Genomic DNA, 10,158 nt, shown 5'->3' on the forward strand with positions numbered 1-10,158 from the left:
GAGGGTGGATGCTGTTCCCTCATCAAGGTCGTCAATGAAGATATTAAACAGGACTGGACCCAACACCGAGCCCTGGGGAACACCACTAGTCTCAGGCCTCCAGTCAGATTCTGCTCCTTGAATCACAACCCTCTGGGCTCGGTCCGACAGCCAAGTAAGTTGGGGGTTAAAGAGCTGTCTGGACTTGAAAAGTCCATGCTCTTACCCTGGATTACATTGATGCTCCCAGTTACTTGGAGGGTTGTTGAGCAGCTTGTCTACATTTCTCAGCAGCCTCAGCTGATCTAAAAGGTATCACCTTTTCTGTGAAGCCTTTCTGGTTGCATATCCTCAGACTGCAGTCCCTGCAGTGTTATCACTAAAAAATAGAAGATAATTCCTTCTAATGAAGAAGTATTGGCCTGTTTAGCCCAGGATACAGTCACACTTCCAACACTGGCCAGTGGTGGAGTTCTGGGTATGGAGGAAGGCAAGAAAAAAGCAGTTCTGAGCTGAGCTGATCTCCCTTTGCAGCCAACTAATCATGTTATCATGAGCTGTAGAGTGAAACCCAATGACCCAGAGCTAGACTACCTGCCTCTCAGTCATCCAGATCTTTTAGGGCTGAGAAGGAATGTGGACCAGGGGTGAGAAGGTGAGCAAGTCAAAGCTGTGGGTCAAGCCTATAAGAATTACCTCCACTGCAGCCAGGGTTAGTTTCTCAACCCAACACAGTAAAAAGAGGTCCAAGACCTTGCTTGTCTACACAAGGAGCTCCAAGAATGATGATGGCTTTGAATCAGGCTGTATCCTTAGAAATCATAGGATCATAGAATCATGGACTGGTCTGTGTTGGAAGGGACTCCAAGGATCAGAGAGCTCCAACCCCCCTGACACAGGCAGGGACACCAACCTCCAGGCCTGGAGCTACACAAGGTTGCCCAGGGCCCCAGCCAACCTGGCCTTCAACACCTCCAGGGATGGGGCACCCACCACCTCTCTGGGCAGCCTGTTCCAGCCCCTCACCACTCTCTCTGGAGAGAACTTCCCCCTAATATCTCATCTCACCCTTCCCTCCTCCAGCTTCACTCCATCCCCCTTGTCCTGCCAGTCTCTGCCCTTTGAACAAGCTGATTCCCCTCCTGTTCCTCTGCTCCCTTCAGGGACTGGAAGGCTGCAATGAGGTCCCCCCACAGCCTTCTCTTCTCCAGGCTGAACCAGCCCAGCTCCCTCAGCCTCTCTCCATAAGGGAGCTGCTCCAGCCCTCTGATCATCTTCATGGCTCCTCTGACCCCTCTCCAACAGTCCCACATCTTTCTTGTGCTGGGAACCAGCTCTGGACACAGGACTCCAGAAATGTCTGTGGCCACACAGGTTTGGGGAACATTTAGTGCAGCAACAGCTGGAGGCTGGAGGCAACACAAAAGAAGTGACAAGAAACTCCATGGGATGTTATGAAACAACTTGAGCTTGGGGAAATTTCTCAGTCCCCTTCCTCACTCAAAGGGTGGATTTTGCTGTCTCCATCACTCAGGAGAAACAGGCCCTGACTGCTGCTGGCTTGGGATGAGACTTGGGAGCCAGAGCTTGCTCTCTGAAGTCAAACTCAGCTTTGAAGGGGAGAAGTTGAGAGCTGGAAAAATGCTAAAGACCCATTAGATCATCTGCTTCATCCCCAGGAGGGCCAGCTGGATTGTCCCCCCGAGGTGGCTGGGATGGAAATTGCCTGCTGTTGTGAGGTTTTCATGGTGATCCTCTGGGACCAGCAGCAGAGCCCAGCACATCTCCCTGCCAGTGTGTGAAACTGTAAAATTTCTACCTTTTGCTTCTAGTTAAAGAAGCTTAAGCTGCTCCCTTTCCCCAAGGGATCTCTGCCCTCCAGGTAAAGGAGACCCTTCTTCCATCTGTCTACCCATCTGGCTGTCTACTGAGATCCCTACAGCATCAGTGGTTACCTGCAAGGGACATGTCTGAGCCTTTGGGTCCTGCCAGCCCCTGGGGTAGGATGAGAGGCAGCAGCAGCCATTGGGTAGGATGCAAAGAAAGAGAAATGGTGTCCAAGGAGGATCATCCTTGCTGTGAAATTCCCCTGCTGAAACGCAGGAAGAAAATGTCATCTCTCCATGCCTGTGAGCCTGAGTCCTCCTGAGGCTGGCATCACTTTTCCTGAGCTGTGCATAAGCCAAAAGCCAGCAGCATCCCTCTCCCTCTGGGACAGTGGAGGCATTTATCTCTCTGCTTCTAAATAGACAACCTCTGCCACTAAGGGATGAGGATGCAGAGCACGTGTCGAAGTGGTGGGCTGAGAATGGGGATTGGATCAGGATGGGGATGGTTGGACCCAGGGTTGGGGGAAGATAGGGATGAGGAAGTCTGTGGCTCCCCTAGCCAAGCAGGAGAGGTGAGATCTCTGCAAGAGGGGAGGGAAAGAGGCTGCAAGGCCCCATGTAAGGCACTCTTGGGTCTACAGTGGGTGCTGTGTCTGCCAGAGGTTTGGAGAGTCGTGTAGAGGAGTTGGGTTGTTGGTGCAATGGCTCTTCAGACAGGCTCACCATGCAATGGCTGGTTTTGCCCTAAATTTGGGATAATTCACAACCCAGAGTATGCCTGGCTCTGGCAGTCACAGGATCATGAATCACAGAATCACAGACTGGTCTGGGTTGGCAGGGACCTCTGGAGATCATCCAGTCCAACCCCTGCCAGAGCAGGATCACCTCAAGCAGGCTGCACAGGACAGTGTCCAGGTGGGGTTTGGATGTGTCCAGAGATGTGAACAACATTTTAAAAGGGTAGATAAAGGCAGGACAAGGGGGAGTGGATTAAATCCAAACCACCCAAAGGAAGGAAGGTTTAAGTTACATTTTAGGGAGAAGTTCTTTCCAGAGGGAGTGGTGAGGGGCTGGAACAGGCTGCCCAGAGAGGGGGTGGATGCCCCATCCCTGGAGGTGTTCAAGGCCAGGTTGGCTGGGGCCCTGGGCAACCTTGTGTAGCTCCAGATCTGTGGCAGGGGGGTTGGAGCCCTCTGATCCTTGGGGTCCCTTCCAACCCAGACCAGTCTGTGATTCTATGGAGACTCCACAACCTCTCTGGGCAGCCTGTCCCAGTGCTCTGCCACCCTCTCAGGAAAGAAGATCCTCCTCATGTTTAGGTGGAACTTCCTGTCTTCAAGTTCATCCCCATCACCTCTTGTCCTGTCACTGAAACTCGTTGCTTCTCAGACCCAGAGCTCACCAGAGCTGGCAGGGATTTTTTCATCAATGTGAACGCCATTCCCATCACACCTCCTTCTGCCTAGGGTCCTCTGATGAAATGACCCACATCCACGTGAGCACTGCTTTGCTTAGGCATAGAAACCATCCCCAATCTGGTCCAGCAGCTCTTATGCTGAACGTAATCAGATGAAACCACAAAAGCTTTGCTATTGGAGCACCAAAGTCATTACAGCCTGGGAGGGAAAAAAAAACACCCCACACTCCAGAAATAACCAAGGTGTGTTTAGACTGTGAATGTGTGCAATCCAATTTACATTGTAAAATGTTGGGAAAGCTGGCTGCTGACAGAAAGGACCCGTCCTTTTCTGTCCATGTGCTGAACAGAGCATGGTGAAGGCCTGGACTCCTGTGGGATGGCCAGGTGCTGTCACACTAAATGTGCAAGGACAGCAATAACCAACCAAAACACTCATGAAAAAGTTTGAACAGTAGACCAGAGGGCTCCAGAGGCTGCTCATGTCCTGGAGAAGACAAGAATCCAACATGGGACAATCAGTGCATCAGTCAGACCCACGACAATTTATTGTTCCCAAATCAAAATGGGGTAAAATTACCTTTCCCTTCCCTTTCCCTTTCCCTTTCCCTTTCCCTTCCCTTCCCTTCCCTTCCCTTCCCTTCCCTTCCCTTCCCTTCCCTTCCCTTCCCTTCCCTTCCCTTCCCTTCCCTTCCCTTCCCTTCCCTTCCCTTCCCTTCCCTTCCCTTCCCTTCCCTTCCCTTCCCTTCCCTTCCCTTCCCTTCCCTTCCCTTCCCTTCCCTTCCCTTCCCTTCCCTTCCCTTCCCTTCCCTTCCCTTCCCTTCCCTTCCCTTCCCTTCCCTTCCCTTCCCTTCCCTTCCCTTCCCTTCCCTTCCCCTCTTTGTTCTTGCTGTACCTGTAGCCCCTAAAGCTACAGGAAGCTGCAGATACAACCTGCTGTGGTCCCAAAGCCCTACAAAGACCCATCTTCCACCTGTGCAGTTTGGGTCCTGCTCCCATCTCTCCCCAACATCGTTTTCACTCCTCCACATCACTGCACAGACCTGTTGCATGCAGTGAGGGGTTAGGTGAGGCCAGGACCAAGCAGTTAAAGTTGCAGAGCACTCCTCATGTCCCCCAAATCCCTTGATCCCAGGATGAGGGACATCCTGCACCATATCTGCTAGCCTTGTGCTGTTGGCATCATGTTGCTGATGGAACAGCAGGATAGGGCAGCCCACTGGAGGGACAACAAGTGGTCTTCCTACAGAGACATCTTATGTCAAGCATCCAGCCTGGAGAAAAGAAGACTAAGGGGGGACCTTATTCATGTTTATCAAGATCTTAAGTATGGGATGCAGGGGGAAATGGCCAGTCCCTTTTCTGTGGGCTGTGGGGACAGGACAAGGGGTGATGGCTGCAAGTTGGAGCACAGGGAGTTCCACACCAACATGTGGATGAACTTTTCCATAGCGAGGGTGCCAGAGCCCTGGGACAGGCTGCCCAGGGGGGTTGTGGAGTCTCCTTCTCTGGAGATATTCAAATCCCATCTGGATGTCTCCCTGTGTGACCTGTCCTAGGGACCCTGCTTTGGCAGGGGGGGCTGGACCCAATGCTCTCTCGAGGTCCCTTCCAACCCCTCTGATTGTCTGTTTCTCTGAATCCATGGGGCAAAGTCTCTCTGGCCTCTACTGTCCCAACCCAGCACCTGCAGCCTTACAACCCTCTGCTGTGAACCTGGTGGAGGCAACCTCCTCCCTCAGCTCCTCACCCTCCCTTCCTCTCCCTGTCTCGCCCCCGCCAGCAGCCAGCCAGGCTCTTTCAGGTTAGCTCCCAGCTTTAATTGAAAGCAGCCGACGCTGTGCTCAGGCAGCACACAAACACACCGAGACCCAGGAGCCACTCTGAAGCCTGACTCAGGTTGGGGAACCTGCCGGCACATCGCGGGGCCGACAGATAATTAAAGTGACAATCGATCACGCGGGAGGAAGGAAGGAGGAAGAGGGAGGTGGTGGTGATGGTGAGGAGGGGGGGATGGATGCAGCAGCGATGCCTCTCCCAAGGAAGTCACAGCAGCGCTGGGAAACGGTGCTGAGCAGATGGCCTGGATGAAATCCCTTACGGCCACCTCCAGCCCAGCTGCACGGCCACCCTCACCCCCCTCCTCCTCCTTCCTTGACGTAGAGGGGTTTGAAGTCCCTGGGGTGCCCTACAAAAAGGCAGGGCTTGATCGCTGGGGTATCGTGCTGTTTAAAAGCACAAGCAGGAGTAGAGACTTGTGTGTGAGCATAAAGACAGATGGGCTAAAATATCCGAATGCTCATGAAAGATTCAGGGGCGTCACTTGTTAAATTTAATTGGGAGAAACCCGACTCGGTGCCTGACTGCACGGTTTGCTGGCTTTTGCTTAAGAAGTCAACTGACAAGCTTGTTGTATGCAGGGTTTTGTTGGGTTTTTTGGTTTGTGGGTTTGTTTTTTTTTTGTTTTTTCTTTTCCCCTTCCCTCACCCTCCCACCCACCTCCTTTCACCAGCTCCTGCCATGGGCTGCGGCGTGAATCATTTGGAGAGCGTTCTCTCTCCTGTCTCCTGTTAGGGTGAGAGCTGCTCCTGGAGTGGCAGGTTCATGGGGAGGAGAGAGGTGGTCTTTCGGTGATGCTGTCGGCTTGGGAGCCAGGAGATGATAGGAGTTAAGTGCTGCCTCTGCTGCTGACACCTTAACTCCCCTCAGTCCAGTGATTTTGATCCAAATCAGGAAGGGATCATAGAGTCAGAGAATCACAGACTGGTCTGGGTTGGAAGGGACCCCAAGGATCACAGAGCTCCAACCCCCCTGCCACAGGCAGGGACACCAACCTCCAGGCCTGGAGCTACACAAGGTTGCCCAGGGCCCCAGCCAACCTGGCCCTGAACACCTCCAGAGATGGGGCATCCACCCCCTCTCTGGGCAGCCTGTTCCAGCCCCTCACCAGTAGTAAAAAGACTTCCCCCCTAATATTTAATTTAAACCTTCCTTCCCTTAGCTTTAAGCCATCCCCCTTGTCCTGCCAGTCTGCCCTTTGAACAAGCTGATTCCCCTCCTGTTTCTCTGCTCCCTTCAGGGACTGGAAGGCTGCACTGAGGTCCCCCCCACAGCCTTCTCTTCTCCAGGCTGAACCAGCCCAGCTCCCTCAGCCTCTCTTCATAGGGGAGCTGCTCCAGCCCTCTAATCATCCTTGTGGCTCCTCTGACCCCTCTCCAACAGTTCCCCATCTTTCTTGTATTGGGGCCCCAGCTCTGGACACAGGACTCCAGCTGGGGCCTCCTGAAGGCAGAGTAGATGTAGGCACTTCAATAAATGTCAGATGCCAGCAAAGATTTGGGTTTATAATCCCTCTGCCATGGGACACTTTTCATCCCCAGGTGAACACCTGGTGGGAGAGAGGGGAGGTGGTCCTCCTGTGGAAGTGAGCATTGCAGAGGGTGGAGGAAAGCTCTGTGCAAACAGGGGTGACCATGAAGTTTGATGGCTTATCCTGAGGGATTTTGAAAGTGATGGGTGTTTTCAGTGAGGAAGTGCATGTGCTACTTGAGTCTTTTTTTTTTTTTAAAGAAAAAAAGATGCCAGGAGGGACTCATCCCTCCAAAAGCAGCTGTCTGTGTTCACTGTGGCTGCCTCTGCTTCCAACTTGAAAAATAGGCCCTGCTGGAAGTACAATCCATCTCATCTGAACGTTGATATCTGTAGAAAGCCAGATGAATCACTCCTGAAAACGTCTGCTTCTCCCTAATGACTCCAAGAGAAGCTGGTGTGACTCCCAGAGGTGTTCTCCTGCTCCACACATATCCTTGCAGAGGTGAGGTGGACCCTCATCATTCATACTCAGGGGTATGATGCCAGGTGCTCACTCCAGTCCCATGCCTGGACCTGGGATTAGATTTGCACAAGATCTTCATGTACTTGAGAACTTCTGGGCTCAGCCTGCACCCAGCCACAGCCCCAGCACAGTAGGAGCAGGGAGTTTTGGAAATAATACATCTCAAAACGGTCCTCTGCTGAAGGTGGGATGCTGCTGGCTGGCAGCTGTCACATCATATTTAATACCTGAGTACATCTCAGGCACAGCCTTAACTCTGGGGACTGGGGGGCAGTGGCAGAGCTCACTAAGACTGGTTGGTGGGCATGAAGTCTGCTAGGCACAATGCATGACCTGCTAGATATCCTGGTCCATCACTTCTCATGTATGAAGAACATGGAACATGACCCCTTTCTATGCATTGTCTGGAAGGATGTCCAAGCTTATGTCAAAGTATTTATGCATAAAAACTTTGCAAAATATAAAATCCATCCATCTTTCCATCTCCTTGTTCATCCATCCATCCATCCATCCATCCATCCATCCATCCATCCATCCATCCATCCATCCATCCATCCATCCATCCTCCCTCCCTCCTTATTTCAAGGTGGTAACTTAAGTATCTCACTGTAAAATCTCTTGCCCATCCATGCCACGTGGCTGTCTGGGAAGTGTGTTGTCCTCCTTAGTTAGGGTCACACTGCCTGGAGGCTTCTTTTGACCCCCACAGTGATGCAAGGGACTTCTCTTTTGCTGTAGATGAACTGGATCCATTGCTTCACTGGAGGAGGTTTATGAAATGAATATGGCCCCAGTGCTGGTAAATAACTGGAGTGATTAACATTGGTCAGGAGCAGAGGGGGCCAGTCACACCCCTCTGCAAAGCTGTGGTTTCTTCTATGTGTCCCAGTCTATGATTCTGGGGTCCAAAGGTGGCTTTTGATGAATATCTGGACATGCTGGAGTGTTTTCACATGGCAAGGTGGCCCTAAGGTTGGGACACAGAGCTGTCCAGGGTAGATCTTCACCAGGTTTTAGGTACAAATATCTCATGAGTTTCATTGTGAGTAAGATGCATTGATAACATCTTCTACACAAGGTTGGTAGGACACCTCAAACCAGTCATCACACACAGGGGAAATGGGCAGCCTCTTTTCAATGGTCTGTGGGGACAGGACAAGGGGTGATGGTTTCAAGTTGAAGCATAAGAAGTTCTGCACCAATATGTGGAAGAACTTTTTCACAGTGAGGGTGACAGAGCCCTGGGACAGGGGAGTCTCCATCTCTGGAGATATTCAAGACCCATCTGGACATCTACCTGTGTGCCCTGTCCTAGGGACCCTGCTTTGGCAGGGGGGCTGGACCTGATGATCTCTGTAGGTCCCTTCCAACCCCCTATGATTCTGTGATCACTGCATTAACCTCAACATGCTGGTCTCAGGCACATGATGAAGTTATTACAGTTTAGTGTTTCTCATTCATCAGTCAGGCTGTGGTAACCCCCTGTCCTTGGGGACCTCAGCCACCAAAATACTTCAGTGTGGATTATGTTGATTAGTGCCTAAGTGGAACCACATGTTGTGGGTGAAAAGTGCACACAGGTCTGCTGAGGGTTGATAACTCACTAAGATGCTCTAACTCAGTTGTGGGGTTTTTTTGTTATCTGCTCTCACCACGAGCTTTCCCTTGAGCCCATAACTGCTGGCTGGACAAGACCATCTCACATACAACAGTGTTCTCAAAGGTTGAAGGCACAGTAATGAAACTTCCTCTTCTTTCTTGCCATGGTTAATGACTCCCTTCATTAACAACTTGCTCTGGGTCTCCAGCATTGCCCTTGGCTGTCAGAATTTCCAGTCTTTGCTCTAAGAGAAGTTGTACACCATAAAAAAACCCCCACCCCACCCAACCCAGATGACAGCACATAGCTGGGTTACCACAGCTCCACGATGACTCAGTTACAGTTTCACACTGATGTGGGTTCTGGCTTTGAATTTCTCAGGATGGATATACACTTTTTAAGAGGAAAAAAGAATAAGAGTGAATTTGCTAATCACCACACCTACCCCAGGGGGATAATTTATTGCATATAATTACAAAACTTATGCCAAACTTCTACTGCACTTGCCTTGTCCAAGGGACATGCTCTTTGTCTGATTACTTGAAGAGAGACTAAGTGTAATGAGACACATGGCTGGTGACAGAGCAGCCAGAGATTGAATCTCTGCAGGTCCCACAGTCACCAGTAACTTCTGGTGACAGAGCATGACACCATGGTGTAGGAGATGAAAACTGCTCTGGAATCATGAGAGAGCTGTGCCCACTCTGCTACACCCCTCCTCTCTTCATGGAGACCTGCAAGGAGACATCTGCTAAACTCTAAAGCCTCTAAAACCTGCTGCTCAGAGGGGAAAACACATTATTGTACAGAAATAAAGGGCTAGTGAGGTCCAGAGCAGGTCAGCCAGCACCCAGCTTTTGGAGACAGTCTTAGCAGCAGCCAGGGATGCTCCTAGGTTAGGGATCTGCTGCAAAAAGGGAAGCACTGGGGGGGGTTGGACCCAATGAACTCTTGAGGTCCCTTCCAACCCCTACAATCCTGTGATTCTGTGATTTATGTGCCAAATCTCAAAAGAAAAAGCAACTGTGGTTTTTGACCACACTTCCTGCTGGAGGTTGCCTTAATATTTGTCCTTTGGTTTGGTTTTTTTTTCCTTCCTCTTTTCCTCCTTAAAAAAAGCAAAAAAGAATTCCCCCCCCCCCCCCCCCCCCGCCCTCCTCCTTTTTCTCTACTAGTAAAGGAGGAGGAAAGAGGGGAAAAATAATTATTATGGAAGGGGAAAAAGATCACTTCAATAGAAAAATGCTCCCTGTAGTTTTTTGTGTCGAAAATGAAACCTCCAAAAATCCCCTACTTTGCTTTGATGCAGAATAAAAGAAATTTGAATGACACAGACACTTTTGTATTGTTCTGCACTCCATTTTTTCATTAAAAAAAAAAAAAAACACAGCAGACTGAACAGTCTTTTGATGACTGATTCTCAAACAAGGCCTATCCATCTGACATTCAGGCCTATCTGACCAGAAATGGTCCCAGGGATGTTGTAGGAGGAGGATGA

The sequence above is a fragment of the Gallinula chloropus genome (assembly GCF_964237585.1).
Source record: "Gallinula chloropus genome assembly, chromosome: 2".
Taxonomy (NCBI): Eukaryota; Metazoa; Chordata; class Aves; order Gruiformes; family Rallidae; genus Gallinula; species Gallinula chloropus.